The sequence below is a fragment of the Taeniopygia guttata genome, chromosome 3, assembly GCF_048771995.1.
Source record: "Taeniopygia guttata chromosome 3, bTaeGut7.mat, whole genome shotgun sequence".
NCBI lineage: Eukaryota > Metazoa > Chordata > Aves > Passeriformes > Estrildidae > Taeniopygia > Taeniopygia guttata.
In genome coordinates, this window is record NC_133027.1 from 66,848,116 (window position 1) to 66,862,145 (window position 14,030).

The 14,030-nt window shown below is 40.2% G+C and overlaps 1 long non-coding RNA gene across 1 annotated transcript; it reads right to left on the bottom strand.

Moving 5' to 3' along the window:
* Positions 1 to 220: 220 nt before the first annotated feature.
* LOC140683728 (uncharacterized) lies at positions 221 to 14,011 on the bottom strand. The gene is made up of 2 exons (XR_012055103.1): positions 13,951 to 14,011; positions 221 to 2,541 (listed from the first exon to the last, which is right to left on the bottom strand). It is a non-coding gene; the product is annotated as an uncharacterized lncRNA (long non-coding RNA).
* Between the last annotated feature and the right edge of the window lie 19 nt (positions 14,012 to 14,030).

A 14,030-nucleotide genomic window follows, 5' to 3' on the forward strand; every position in this document is an offset into this window, starting at 1 on the left:
ACAGCCACATACTGTTCATTATCTGTAGAATGGGTTTGTTTCACTGCAAATAGGGAGAGCTGTCCCAGAGCAACCTAGGAGCATGTCATGCTGTGTGGAAATGTTCTCAAATGCTTCCATGCCTATTACACGATTTTTCTTGAAGCAATATGCTCCTTAAATTATTTGGGAACATTTTGTCTTTTCCCTTGTTAATATTATATTCATGAGCACAATTCACTCAAGGAAGTGAGGTTTTATTCATTTGTGAAATAAAAACCAAAACAAAAGAGATTAACAGACAATGTTCCTCAGGTTAGAATAATTTTATAATTCTGCTCAACTTGCCCATTAGCCTTGTTTAAGTTGTGAAGTTCATAGTGTAGGACAATTGCCTTCCTTGGTGTCTTCTCTATGTGCAAGTAGGCTGCAAGCTCTTGGGGTTTACAATTACAGTAATTTTGTCTTGTAATTGCAAGTATTTCCACTGCTGTAAGGGGCTTCTCCACTCTGTGAAGTGTGTGGGGGTCATTAAAGAGATTTAATCATATGCCACACATATGCTAACATCTCTGCTTTCAGTCTTTATACACAGGCTGCATGAACTTAAAATCCAACTATTTAGGCATTTAATTTTGGGACTCTTTAAAATACTGTACCAGTTACCAGAAGCTCCCAGATGATTGTTCTCACTGCTGTTCAGAGTTCTCATGGAGAGAGGATGCAAAATGGAAAACCCTGGTGTAATACAGTGATAACTTAGGGCAGGTAGAGAAGGTGAGCAGTCATCTAAACTTCAAGCAGTGTCTAATGGCACAAGAAACACCAAATTCTCTGGATAATTCAGTGGTGTGTTTTGATCATCATGAACTATTTGAAGTGAACATAGGATGAGACAGACAGCAAAAGCACATGCTAGTCAGTGCTGAAGTGGGAGGAGATCAACCAGACTTCACTGCATGTGTTTCACAAGTGGACTTGTTCTGGTGTTTGCCAACCTCCACCACAGGCCAGTTTCTCCACATGCAACCACATTACCCACAAATGCCCACAGATCAAAGCACATAGGATCTAGTTTTAAAAGTCATCTGAAAATTCTATGGGGCATATACGACATCAAGCCCCATTAACTGCTTCCAAAAAGATGAAGCTTTGGGTAATTAGCGATAAATGCATATTCTAGACAAGCCCAAGAAATTGATCTATTTTCTGAAATTCCTTTAAAAAATATGCCCTCCACAACATACTGAGGAGGGTATTTTAGCAAAAGAATGGACAATCAGCATGCATTCATCATACAGCAATTATCATAGGATATACTACCTTTATTCTTTAACAAGTTTAACTGAGCTAAATTATATTAACCAAGAGGCATATTTTGTCAGAAAATATAAAGAAATTGCATGACCTCAGGCACTGGTATGAAAGTGCTCAGCTTTTAGTTTCTAGACTTTTCAAACCAATTTATGTACTTTTTTGTGTCTAAAATATATTAGCACTCTATTGTCTAATTTAAGAAAATGACAGTTGAAAGAAAATTATTTTGATTTACCTATCCAAACATTTTCTCCTGCTATTATCCCTGCAAATATCTGAGCAGCCTTCATCTAAAAGAGATTGAAAGCACAAAACCTCGTATCTATCTGTGAGTACTTTTGCCTTCCCAGAACTAGCAACACTTCTCTTATTGAACGTTGTTTTTTCTTCTGTAGGAAATAGAAATTGCTCATGGTTTGCCAAGGATAGTCTATGTGTTTACAAGGACTGCATGTTCATCTGCCCATCCACCCTTCAAATACCAGGCATTGAACAAGTTCATTCATTTCAGTCATACATAGGAGGCTTCCATCTTTAATTAAGTCCTAATAACCTTCAGAGAAGTAAGGAACCAGATTTATGCTACGTGCCCAAATCCCACCATAGGAAAGCAGATGGAAGGGTCCATCCCACATTCAGCTAGGCAGCAGTGTTCCAGTTCATAAGTGGTCACACCACTTCTGGCCTGACAGTTGTCCCGAGTGTAGCTCCCTGCCATCCCTAGCACAAGTGGTGTCTTCCCCAGCGGGTACACTTAAGAAGGCATCAGGAAGAAATACGGGTTTTGAAGTAAGAAGAAGGAAGCATTAGAACAACAAAACTATACAATTTCATTCCGTTTCATCATTCCACTGAAAAGGCTATTTAAATGAAGAATTTGCTTTTGTTGCTTCAGGCATAGAGCCACTGTATGTATTTGGGTTTTTATCTTCTGGTTAAGCTTTTTAAGATAACCAGTGCTGTGATGATGGTGAACAGGCACGATGAATGCTCAAAACTGCAAAGCCAATGAAAGCCAAGGCTGCTCAGCACTTCCTGGAGGAAAATGATTTCATCCAGGAGAATGAGCACTCAATTGGGTCCCAAATTCCAGTTCTGCCATTGGCTTCCTGTTTGGCCTCCAGAGAGGATTTTCTTCCACTTTAATGTACATCAAATGGAGATAATGATGCATTTCTTCTCATGGCAGCCATATGATCATTAAGGTTCATGATTCATTTGGACACCGTCGCACTCTAGTATGCTCTGGAAAGGATCATGAGGAAAAAAATAATTCTGCACTCATTCCATGGTGTAGCCACTAGTTAAGCAATAAGGATAAAAATAGTGAACAGATGCTGTATTTTCTAAGCATACTGCACTACAATGAATGGAGCTGGGAACAGGGAAAGAATACAGTTGTGCCATTAAGAATTGGCACTCATATGGTGCCAAATTAAAGTTGGAGGGACAGCCTCATTTATGAAATTTCATAATTTTGAATGCTTGGCTTTTAAGGAGAACATTATTTCCTAACTAAGCAAAAGCATGGTTTCAGTTACTTGTACTGTGCAAAAAAGTCCACTGAAAAATACCCAGCAAAGTGACAGCATGTGGTTAGAATTCATGCTATCTAGAATGGGTAGTGGTTTCTGGCATATTAAACAAAGAGGTTAAGAGACCATTGGCTGATGTATGTTTAAATCCAGAAAATGAGGGGCATGGAAGAAATTCCCACTGCTGGATGTGCCAAATCTGTGCAGGTAACCTGTAGTCTTTCCTCTCTCAGCAGTCATTTGAGAGACGACTGGAACATGTTAGGTCTGAGGCATGAGTCTCAACTTTCCTACACTAACTCATATGTTTGACACTAAGCATAATTTAAGTACTGTGTTCGATTGAGACTGATTTTTGTCAGCCTTGTAGTTTTCCAAAACTACTGGATTTTCTGCAGGCCCTATCCCTTTATAGATATGTCTTCGCTGTTATTGAGAGATATAAACTAAAAAAAAAAAAAAAAACATTGAAAATAAAATCAGGACTCTTGAAATACATTATTGGTTTTAAAAAATCAAATTTGCTGTTATGCACATTCCTCAGATTTCAAATACCTTGACTAACTTTCTGAGAATACACAGAATAGTAGGTCATCTTGGGGAAAAAAAAGACTTGAGACTTCTTTGAAATAGTTTATGGGAGGCTGCTGGAAGAAATTTTTTCATTTAGGAGAAAAAGAAAAAAAAGAAAGAAAGCTTGGTTGGCATCCACATATGTCATGTGACAAGCTGCTTTTTGGAAAGACTGTTTATGGTTGTTAAAACTTTATGCACATCTGAGAACCAATTTTGATTAAAAAGCTCTGTGATCTTTAGCACACATGCAATCACATGTAAGACAGAAAGTGTTTGCTAGGCCCAGCAAAAGGAAGTAATGTCAACTGTAGCTTTGGGATATTTTAAATAAATACTTTCAGTTCAAAATTGAACTTCTATATATGCAATCTGTAACTCTGTTCTGTAAGTGATTTTCCTTCTGCCAAGAAATGGATTCTTTGGTGTTTTGCATCTATGACAGCAAGAAACTGAAAAAGTAGCTCAGAAGAGATGCGTCCTGAGCGCGTCCTGAGGAAGAAAATGTCTTTCATCTGGAAGTTATATGTGAAGAACTTCATATGTCTTTCACAGAGACAAATCACTGACTCAGAGCTACAACAAAAAACCAAAAGGGTGGCTTTGCTTTCGTGGTCCACAATTCTTCATCCCATTGAATTTGCTGTGTGGATGTTTGAGGCAGGGTTAATATTTGAGAACTGTCTCTATGACAAAAGCAAATAGACACCCTTAAAATTGTTGAGATCAACACCATTAGTTACAGGATTAGATTAAACAAACAAAGGAACAAACTGCAGACTACACAATTTCTGAAATAGTCAGGTACATTTTGTTTCTATAAATTAAATGTCAGACTAACAAATAGTGTTTGGTTTGTAAACTTAAAAGGTATCTTAAAAAGATGTTTAGAGAAGTTATGTTTCTTCAATAGAATGTCTCACCAGGAGAAAGTAGGAGAAAAAAATGAAAAAGAGACATTGAAGAAACAAAAATAGGTACTGATAGAAAATCAGCACTTCATTTTAGGCTACAACAATTTTCATCTGACTGGACTGCAAGATATCTGTGCTGAATTAGTTGCTTTTGAATTATATAAAGTGTACAGCCTGAAAATATTATCTCTGACATAAACAGACCGTTCACAAAAAAGGAACTTGGAAGTAGAAAGATTTGGTACGTAACTCACGTTACCATGGTGAGGTGGAAAGTGAGATAAAGATTGTAACTGTGCTCCAGTTGGAAGAACAATACCGAACCTAAATATGCAACTCAGTGGCAGTTTTATGTACTCTCTTGGCAGTACTTTGAAAACTATCTAATAATAATCTTGATATCAGACATTAAACCAGATGCCCCTTTCCTTGCTCATCGAATTGGCAACATTTGCATTCTAATTTTCAGCTTGATTGTTATTTAGCTTGCAAAAAAAAATTTCCAAATATATTGATCTGATACAAGTATGGGTCATTATTTTCTTTAATTAGTTCACCTCTCTAACTAGCTATGGAGCCTAATGGATTAAAAAAAAAAAAAACAAACAAGCAAAAACCAGTGAAACTGGGCTTTTAAAACATTACATATGGACAAGTGCAAAACTATTTACTGACAAAACCACCTGCAGCTACCTTTTAGAAGGGCATTTCAAAAGCATGAAACACAGATGTTCAGTTGCTGGGATTTATGCCTAGAGTGACGTCTTTATTTCCTTTTATGTTTAGTTTAGAGGTGTGTAGGCTCCATAGAATAGAGGCTGATGGAATAAAGTTGCAGCTTAACAAGATCCAACTGACAGCAGCTTATGACTGTTGCTAACAATGCAGAAAACAGGCAGCAGTTGTTTAGATGGCTGCCACAAATAAAAGTAAAATTATGCAAAAATAATAAATAACTAGCAAAAAGAAGCGGTGTGTATGTAGAACAGTAGTACAGTGATGAAAACATGCACTGAGCTAGGAGTCATACCAGTCTGAAGGACAAGAATGTCTTGGGAGCTGACCAGAGCAAGCATAGATAAGCTATTGTCTTTGTCCCTCAGCTGATCAGCCAGCTGGCAAAAGTGCTCAGACCCCACTCCCTGGCTGCCAGCTCTTTGTGGACTGAGTGGTGCTGCTCCTCAGGAAGCTCCTGGCAAAAAAGGCACATACAGCCAGGGGCAGGTTAAGAACTGGAGCACCATGATGGAATACACACTCAAGAAAGAAAATGGCTTCAATGACACTCTAATCCCGCTTACAAACCAATTAAAAAAATAAAAGAGCAAAAAAAAAACAAGCAGAGCTTTTCTCAATGAATGATGAATCTAAAGATTTTTTTGTCTGCAAACACAGGTAAAGTGATTGGGCATTAAACCCAGCTTCATTCTCACACAGGCATAGTAGTCACACATTGTCTTCCAAATATATTATTTCCATACGTTTCCTTAAGAAATGATGACTGAAAAATCCCACTATTTTGTTTAGCAAAATACATTCTGATTACTTATTTATCAAATAAAATTTGATACAGATTGAGCCTGACAGATTTTTTTTGTTTGTGGGTTTTTGGTTTGTTTTTTTTTTTTTTTTTGTTTGGTTTTTGTTTGGCTTAGGGTTTTTTGTTTCTTTATTTGTTTTGTTTTGTTTGGGTTTTTTTGTATGGTTGAGAGCCGGGCTATAAAACCATGGTCCAAATACCTACAGAAAAGAAGAGCAATGAGGATAAGACAATACAGTGTTGCAGAAAGAGCTACACGTTTTCTCAGTAACGAAGACTGGGAATCTCCATTATTGTTCTTTAGCCTGCTTGAAACCTAAGCAAACCTTATCCATGCCAGGTGTCTGCCTCAGGCTGAAAAGCTCTAAAACCTGTCAACAAGACCTGTTCAACCATTTCTCAATAATAAACTTCTGGGATGGTGGGGGGCAGGGGGGAGTGACTGTCCCAAGTCAAAGACAAAAGCCTTTAGACTGGAAAGGCTTCAACTCCTGTCCTTGGCAGTAGGATCTTGAAAACTGATAAAGGTTAGCATGCATCAAACTTTATGTATCCATAAAAAAAAAAAGAAAAACTTCAAATTGGTCAGGTTTTGGACACCTCAGTTTAAACATAAATTTTAGCAACTCAGTTAAAGCCAGTTGTAAGAAAGACACTCAGTTGCAATGTAAATTCCGACACAATCTGCACGTAAATGAGACTGAAACTGCCATATACTTCGATCATAATACAGCTTGCTCCATTACATGGCTTCATGTCTAAGCCACACAGCAGCATTGAGGTCGACAAAAATGCATAAGTATGTTAGTTTATTTTGTTAGAGAACCTTGCCCTTTTGAATGTGAAGAGAGAGAGAAAAGGGCATTTCAATGTCTTCTACCATTGCTGTGAAATTGTGCAGCAAAGAAGGCAGTGGCAAACATCTGTATTTTCAGCTGAACATGTAATGAGTGAATAAGCATGATGCATATTTAAGTCTACATGCATATTAGCTGTATTTCCAGGTCTGCTGTAATAGTTATATTTTCCATTCTGTGTCCCACCACATAAAATAAGAAGCTGGCTGCATGTGATGAAGTTCATGCGAAGGAGTGAACTATAGAAGGTGCAGAGGATAGGATGAGTCATGATGACTGAATTTCTCTTGCCTAAGTGTATGAGCAGAATGGGGACTTACTACAACAGTTTACAAATGGTCATAGAATGCTTTTTGTTTCAGTTTTCCTACTTTGCTCCCCATGAAAGATGCAATAAATGCTGTTGCTTTAAAGGATTGATACAAATTAAATACATTTTAGTGATTTAAAATTAAATTAGTCAATCAACATGGATTAATTATACTGTATATTTGCAGTATATTTATAGTGTATATCTATTATACACAATAGTGTCTGGTTGTCACTCATCACTCTAAACATCTATGTAATTTGGTATCTATGTTTCCAAGTCATATCTTCAGTCACATTTCTGTAGCTGCAGATATTATTCAGTGTGATACAGGAAAAGTACAGTTTTAAACCAAGATAAGCTAAGAATGATAAGGATTTTTAGTTAAGAGTGACACAAAACAATATGGTGGGTTATCAACATAAACATAAATAGGAATTTCTAGTGCCTTTCTAGTACTTCAGTCTCAGAACAATTTAAAACATTTAAAACATACAAAAAATGCTTTCCTAGGGCAGCTTTTGTCTGGGTGGTGCCTACTGCAGAGTCCACCCATGCCCAGCTGGAGATGCTACAGTTTGCTGCTGATTGAGTAAATCCTCTCATCTCTCTCCACCTTCATACTCATGGCCTCTATGCAGTGCTGTAGATGCTAAGAGTTAATCATCACCACACAGATAATTGCCTTGCCTTCTATGCTGATGAGAGATCCAATCCTGACTTTATGGAAGAGATCAGGTAGAGTCAGGTGGATGGAAAGTAAGGGCCTTGCATGGAAGAACCTGTTTCCTTCCTAGCACATGGCTTGGGAGTACTGAGAAGAATGGAGGGCATGGCTACTGAATGTGGGAATAGTTGTTGGGGGAATAAATGTCCACACACAAGCTAGAATGAACAGCTAGCAAAGGAAGAAAGCTTATCATAATAATCCCCTCAGTATTTCAATAACTATTCCATCTTGCTTATCTGAATTCCAGTCAATGGCTGTCCTCCCACCTGGCTCAGTCTTCAGACTTGCAATAATGCTCTGGAAATATTTACTTATTTTGCCACAAATCTGCCTGCCAACAACACACAGGGGGCTCATTGCACTGGTTCAATACTAGAGTATTGATCTACCATCTTCTTCAGAGTGCTCATAATGAAGGCAAAGAATTTACCATTCTCATATGTAAAGAGGAAAAAAAAATATTTGCAGTGGAAACAATTCAAAAGCTGTTTCTTTCAGTCTATTGTCTATGCAGATGGAGAGTTACCAAAAGAAGTCAGGAAAGCAATCAGCATATTTGTAGCACTTTCACTACAGCTTGCTCCTGCTTTATGTGTTGCAGCCACAGGCAGATGATGAGACAGTTTCTCAGACACTCAGTGCCATAGCAGTATGGTATCCATTCAACTTCCTGATAATTGAAAAGGCACAAAAGATTTTTCAAAAAAAACAGAAGTAACAATAAAATGGATATGGCCCAGAAATTGGGTAACAGGAAATTGGGTAACTTGTTCCCTGAAAGTGGGGAACAAGTAAGCTTGATAGCTACGTGAAAATGGTATTCCAGGTCCATAATTTACCTACATAGATTACATGTGAGAAAGACTATATGTGTGTAAGACTATCAGGCCTCGTTAAGGAGACTTCTGCCTTTGATCGTCAGGGACTCTCTCCAGGAGTTTGCCAGCAAATGTCACCGTTTGACATGACCTTCATGACTGGTTTCTCTTACTCCTCTGGACAGAAGGACTCTTCCATTACTTCACTTTTTGCACCATTATTTTACAGGCTTTAAATAAAAATCAGTATTTATTTTTCTGGATTTTCCAACATATATTTATGGTTGTCTAATAATAGTTTTGCATGCATGCATCCAAGATATATTTTACAACAGTACCTGTATTTCTCCAACTACATTGTTTGAGTATGAGTAGAACTCTCCTATATGCTGAAAATGTTTCACAAGTTCAAGCCTGCATCACTCAGTTAAGTTTGTGGTCGGGAGACAAGAATGTGTCATAGTGTCTGGCAGGAAGCAAAGCCCCAGGCAGGCTTAATACTATCACATCATCTTAGCTTTTTGTTCATGGATGCTCTCATACAGCTGATGGCATACAGTGGGCAAAAACTAGGCATGCATTTGTAGACTGTAAACTCATCTATAACTTTCAATTAATATTAATTCAATCAATAATTGTGTATTAATTATACACAATTAGTTGTGTATATGCTTTGTTGTCCAGTGTTTTACTTGACCATAGAAACATTTTTCCAAAATATCCCCAGCCTTCCATTCCTGCTTTGGTCTCCACTGTATGTTACTACCACTAAAAGCAATACTGTGGGACATTTCCCTCAAAATCCACTGTTAAATAAAAGCATTCAGTCACCTGTGCTGCTCCAGCAGAACGCTCTGGCTGTGATCATGGTATTCATGTACAATGTGGATTTATTTTCCCCTTGACTTCTGGGAAACACTTCATGGAGCAGAGGAAGTGCTCTGTGCCTCCTCCACCAGATCAAGGAAGCACACAGATAACACAGAGTGCAAACCTGCTCAGTCATAGTCTCCAAGCAGCTCTGCATCCTCATACGCACAGGGAAATTGTCCATGTGTCATACATCCCACTTTTTCAGCCACTCACACCATCCCGTCAGCTATGAATTTGACTGCTAATGTAACTGCAGAGTAAGTTAAATGCATCCCTCCGCTTCGGGCAAGAATGTGCCTCTTTTAGCTTTCCCTGGTCTAACTGGCTGAACCTGCTGATGGTCTCTTTCTCACCACTGGCTGACAAGTAGAAACATGAAAAATATCTCATCCACTTCAGAGAGGAAAAAGCTCAGAAAAATACGAAAGCGAGTATGAAAGAAAGAAATCGTAAAAAAAAAAAAAAAAGGTATTTTTCTCCTGAACTGAGGTCAGGCGAAAAATAACATTAATGGGAAAAGGAATAAAAATACAGGAGGAAAAAAAAAAAAAAACAAAGAAAAAGAAGGAAAAAAAGAAAAGTTGTTAAAGAATTACAAGAATTGCAAGAATTGAAGCTGGTATGATGAAAATAGAAGAGAGATAAGGCAAAATGGTGTGCAGAGGAAGTGCAGGAGAGACTAACATGGGAAAGATTAGAAGCAGTCTTGAAGGAAGAGAGATACAAAAGCCATTCCAGATCAGAAAAAAAGGAAGCTAAAGTGCTGTCTTACAAGCTAAACTATTTCACCAGTTCATTGTGTAATGATCATGAGGTTATTAAAATTTCTGTAGCATTTCCAGTGGCCAGCCAGTTCCTTAAATCCAGCTGCTGTTGGAAGCCGCTGTTCTGACATGTGGATAAACATAATTTAGCAAAGGAACCCAGTGGCTGGTCAGCCATTGGTTGCAACAAACAGCAACGGTAAAAAAAAATTCAGACCAAACTTCAGCCTTTCGGATGAGAGGGTACCAAAAGCCTGTTTTGTAAGATACACATTTCTCTTCCTCATTCCTCAGACCTCCAGTGCAGAGAAAGGAAAAAAAAAAAAACAAAAAAAAACCCCAAAAAACCAAAGAGCTTTTATTTTGTATTAGAGCTTTTATTTTGTATTTGAAATATGAATCACTCATCTTATTTAAAGGCAACCAACCAGATAAGCTAGGTAAAATGGCCAAAAATAACCCTTTCTTGGTCTCCCAGTGCAGGTAACTGAAGGTAAAATGTAATGTTTTTATCCCAATTATTGTACCATAATGTCAATAGCCCTTGTTCAATAGAGTGTTTTTGGTGACATTCAAGTAATCAAGGGAAGTCAGTTAAAAAATAGAAATATATGTAAAAGACCAAGTGACACAGAAATTAAGCTCACAATATGAAGATTAGGTGGATGTTGATTATATTTTATTCTATAACCTCGTGCATGACTGATTGCTCTGCCCCGGAGATACTGGACTATAAATGACTGAATTTTTCCAAGCTTTTTCACACAGGTATCAGCCAGCTTGATGAAAATTAATATTAATGAAATTAAGGCAAATTATTAGTTCAGGCAAGATCTACTGCTATACGTTTGGCATTATGTAATGTAATCAGTACTGATTAAACTATTAATCATGGCAAATTATCAGTCACATTTTGCCCTTGGTTTTTTATACTGACTCCTCTGTGAACAGATGATGACTTTCATTGACTTCTTTGGTTTTAATATTGGTTCTAGTCACTCCAAATCAGTATGTGAAAAAAAAAAAAATTAAATTACAGGCTTCTTTTTTTGTTGATATAAAACTGAAATATCCCCAAGTACTTGTATTCAGTTTACTACAAGTAGTACAGTTAGTAATACCTCACTTAGCTGATATGATAACTCTATCCCAACCAGAACCAGAATATCTGTCTTGCCTTGCCTGTTAAAAAAAGAAAAAAAAAAAAAGTAGAAGGAATGGAGGAAGTAATGGGAGAAATTAATTTCTACAGCATCGAATAACGAATTTTTATGACATGTAAAACAAAAAGGGTAGTAGGCAGGCCTACAAATGGTAGTAAATACCTACAATTTTGCTCCCATCTTTGCAAGGGAAAACAATTTATCTAATGTTTTGAGAGGCCTGCAGTCAACATGCAAGCATTCCACACCCTGGTATATATTTACAGAATGTGCCTAGTAATCAATTAATACAACTCTCTCAGAAGGTAGGAAAGTAATGTAATTACTGTCTCACAAGTGAGGAATAAAGGCTCAAAGACTCCATCTAAGCCTGTGGAACAAGGCCTCTGCATCCATCCTAAACCCCAACCACCCTTACATGAGCTTGTGACAATTCATTTCCAACCCACTATGGTTTTTGAAAGACAAAGGAAAATTTTGGCACCTATCTGGAGAGAAATTTCAGTGCATGCCAGCCAAATTCCCTCTCTGAATGGACGATTGTGACAAAACAGACCTCAGTCTATATATAGCTAGAGAGGTTTACCAGAACCCATAGTGGTTAAAGTACCTGTACCTGAAATAATATTGTCTCACATCTGACTTCAACCGCCTGGGTAAAGACAGTGTTACTTGCTTGTCTCATCTCTTGACATGAACCTAGGCTGCCCTGCGCCTCCCTCCATCAAGAAAAAAAAAAATTAGTTTCTAAGTTACAGTCTTCCCCCAGTTTATATTCTGGTATCATTACTGCTGGGCAAGGAAATACTAATTTCAGCAATTGTCATGGAGTTAATATAGCATGACAAATTAATAAATTTCCCAAACACAATTTTTCTCCAAGAATGCTGTCTTTTCTTGCCTTATTTTGCAGAACAGGTCTTCTTTTTACCTACTCACATCCACATTGCATGTACCATCTTTGTGTGACATGGAAATACTCATTCTCCAAAAGCCACCTGAAGATATCTGGATCATTTTACTGAAGCCACTAATTTAAAGCATTGTAAAGAAATTAGTATGTGCAAAAAACTGTTATAGTATCAGGAGCAATTGAGGATTGTTTGACAGATGTTACCATATATTTTAAGCGCTACTTTCTTTCCCACTGGGGGCATCCCTTCACTGCTACTCAATCTTCCCTTGAGTTACCAGCCTCTGTACTCGCAGGCTGTCCAGACAACCAGATAACATTTCCCATTTGGGGTGGTTGCCATTGCTCTCCACCACAAAATAGTTTTGTTTAGGTATTTACATGATAAACGAATATTACAGCATGGAGACACTATCACATAACTTCATCCTCTTGTTACTGGCACAGACACCTGAGGTTGTGTGTTTAATTTGACAAGTATGTTAGCAAAGATTTTTTTTTTTTTTCCCCCAGCACCTGTAATTAACACATATGGTCCTCAGATCAGGACACTTGTTTTATGTTCATTTCTAACAACGTGTCTGTTTCAGAGAGGCTGTGAATGCCCCATCCCGAGACCTGGCTTTGGTCTAGTGGAAGGTGTCCCTGCCCATGTCAGGGGAGGTGGGACTAGGATGATCTGTAAGGTTCCTTCCAACCCAAACCATTCCACGATTCTATGCCTAGGATAATTTTTAAAACAATCAGAAAATAATAAAAGGGAACCACATTTAGCTATAGGTGTTTGATGGCAATCCTGCAGTTAAGAAGGTGATTTCTTCCCTGCTCACCCGAGCCTTTCCCGCAGAGCAGCCACCGCCGCGTCACTGCTGTCACCTGGGTGCGGCCCTGTGTGCCCGGCGGGCTCAGCACGGCACGGCACGGCCCCGGCCGCACTGCCGGCCCTGTGTGCCCGGCGGGCTCAGCACGGCCCGGCCCGGCCCGCACTGCCGGCCCTGTGTGCCCGGCGGGCTCAGCACGGCACGGCCCGGCCCGGCCCGCACTGCCGGCCCTGTGTGCCCGGCGGGCTCAGCACGGCACGGCACGGCCCCGGCCGCACTGCCGGCCCTGTGTGCCCGGCGGGCTCAGCACGGCCCGGCCCGGCCCGCACTGCCGGCCCTGTGTGCCCGGCGGGCTCAGCACGGCCCGGCCCGGCCCGCACTGCCGGCCCTGTGTGCCCGGCGGGCTCAGCACGGCCCGGCCCGGCCCGCACGCAGCCCCAGGCCGCACTGCAGGGCCTGCAAGAGCGGGAGGTGGCCAGGGCGCAGCACCCTGCACCTACAGCTCCCCATGCTGGCTCCTGGGAATGGTGACTGGGAGCGAGCACGGGCCACTGGCACCCTCCCATCGCCACGCATCCTGATACGGCCCTTTGTCCCTCTCTTTGCCGGACGGTGGGGAGAAAACCCGGGCGCTTTCAGAGATTTCACCGGGACAAAACTTCTCTGCCGCCACCACCACCACTGGAAGCCAGGTACCAAGGAATGGCACCGACAGAGAGCTGACAATTCCCCAGCCCGAGCCCTCTTCTGACGCTCAGTCCCCGCTGCCGCCACCTCGCGCTACCCGGCGCTCCCAGCCGCGGGGGGACTCCCCCCGCCCTGGCCCTTTCCCGTTCCCATTACCACTTTCCACCCGGTGTCCCGGAGCGGCGGGGCGGGCCGGTTCCTCTCCCCGCCCCTCCCGCCGCCCTCCCCCGGCCGCT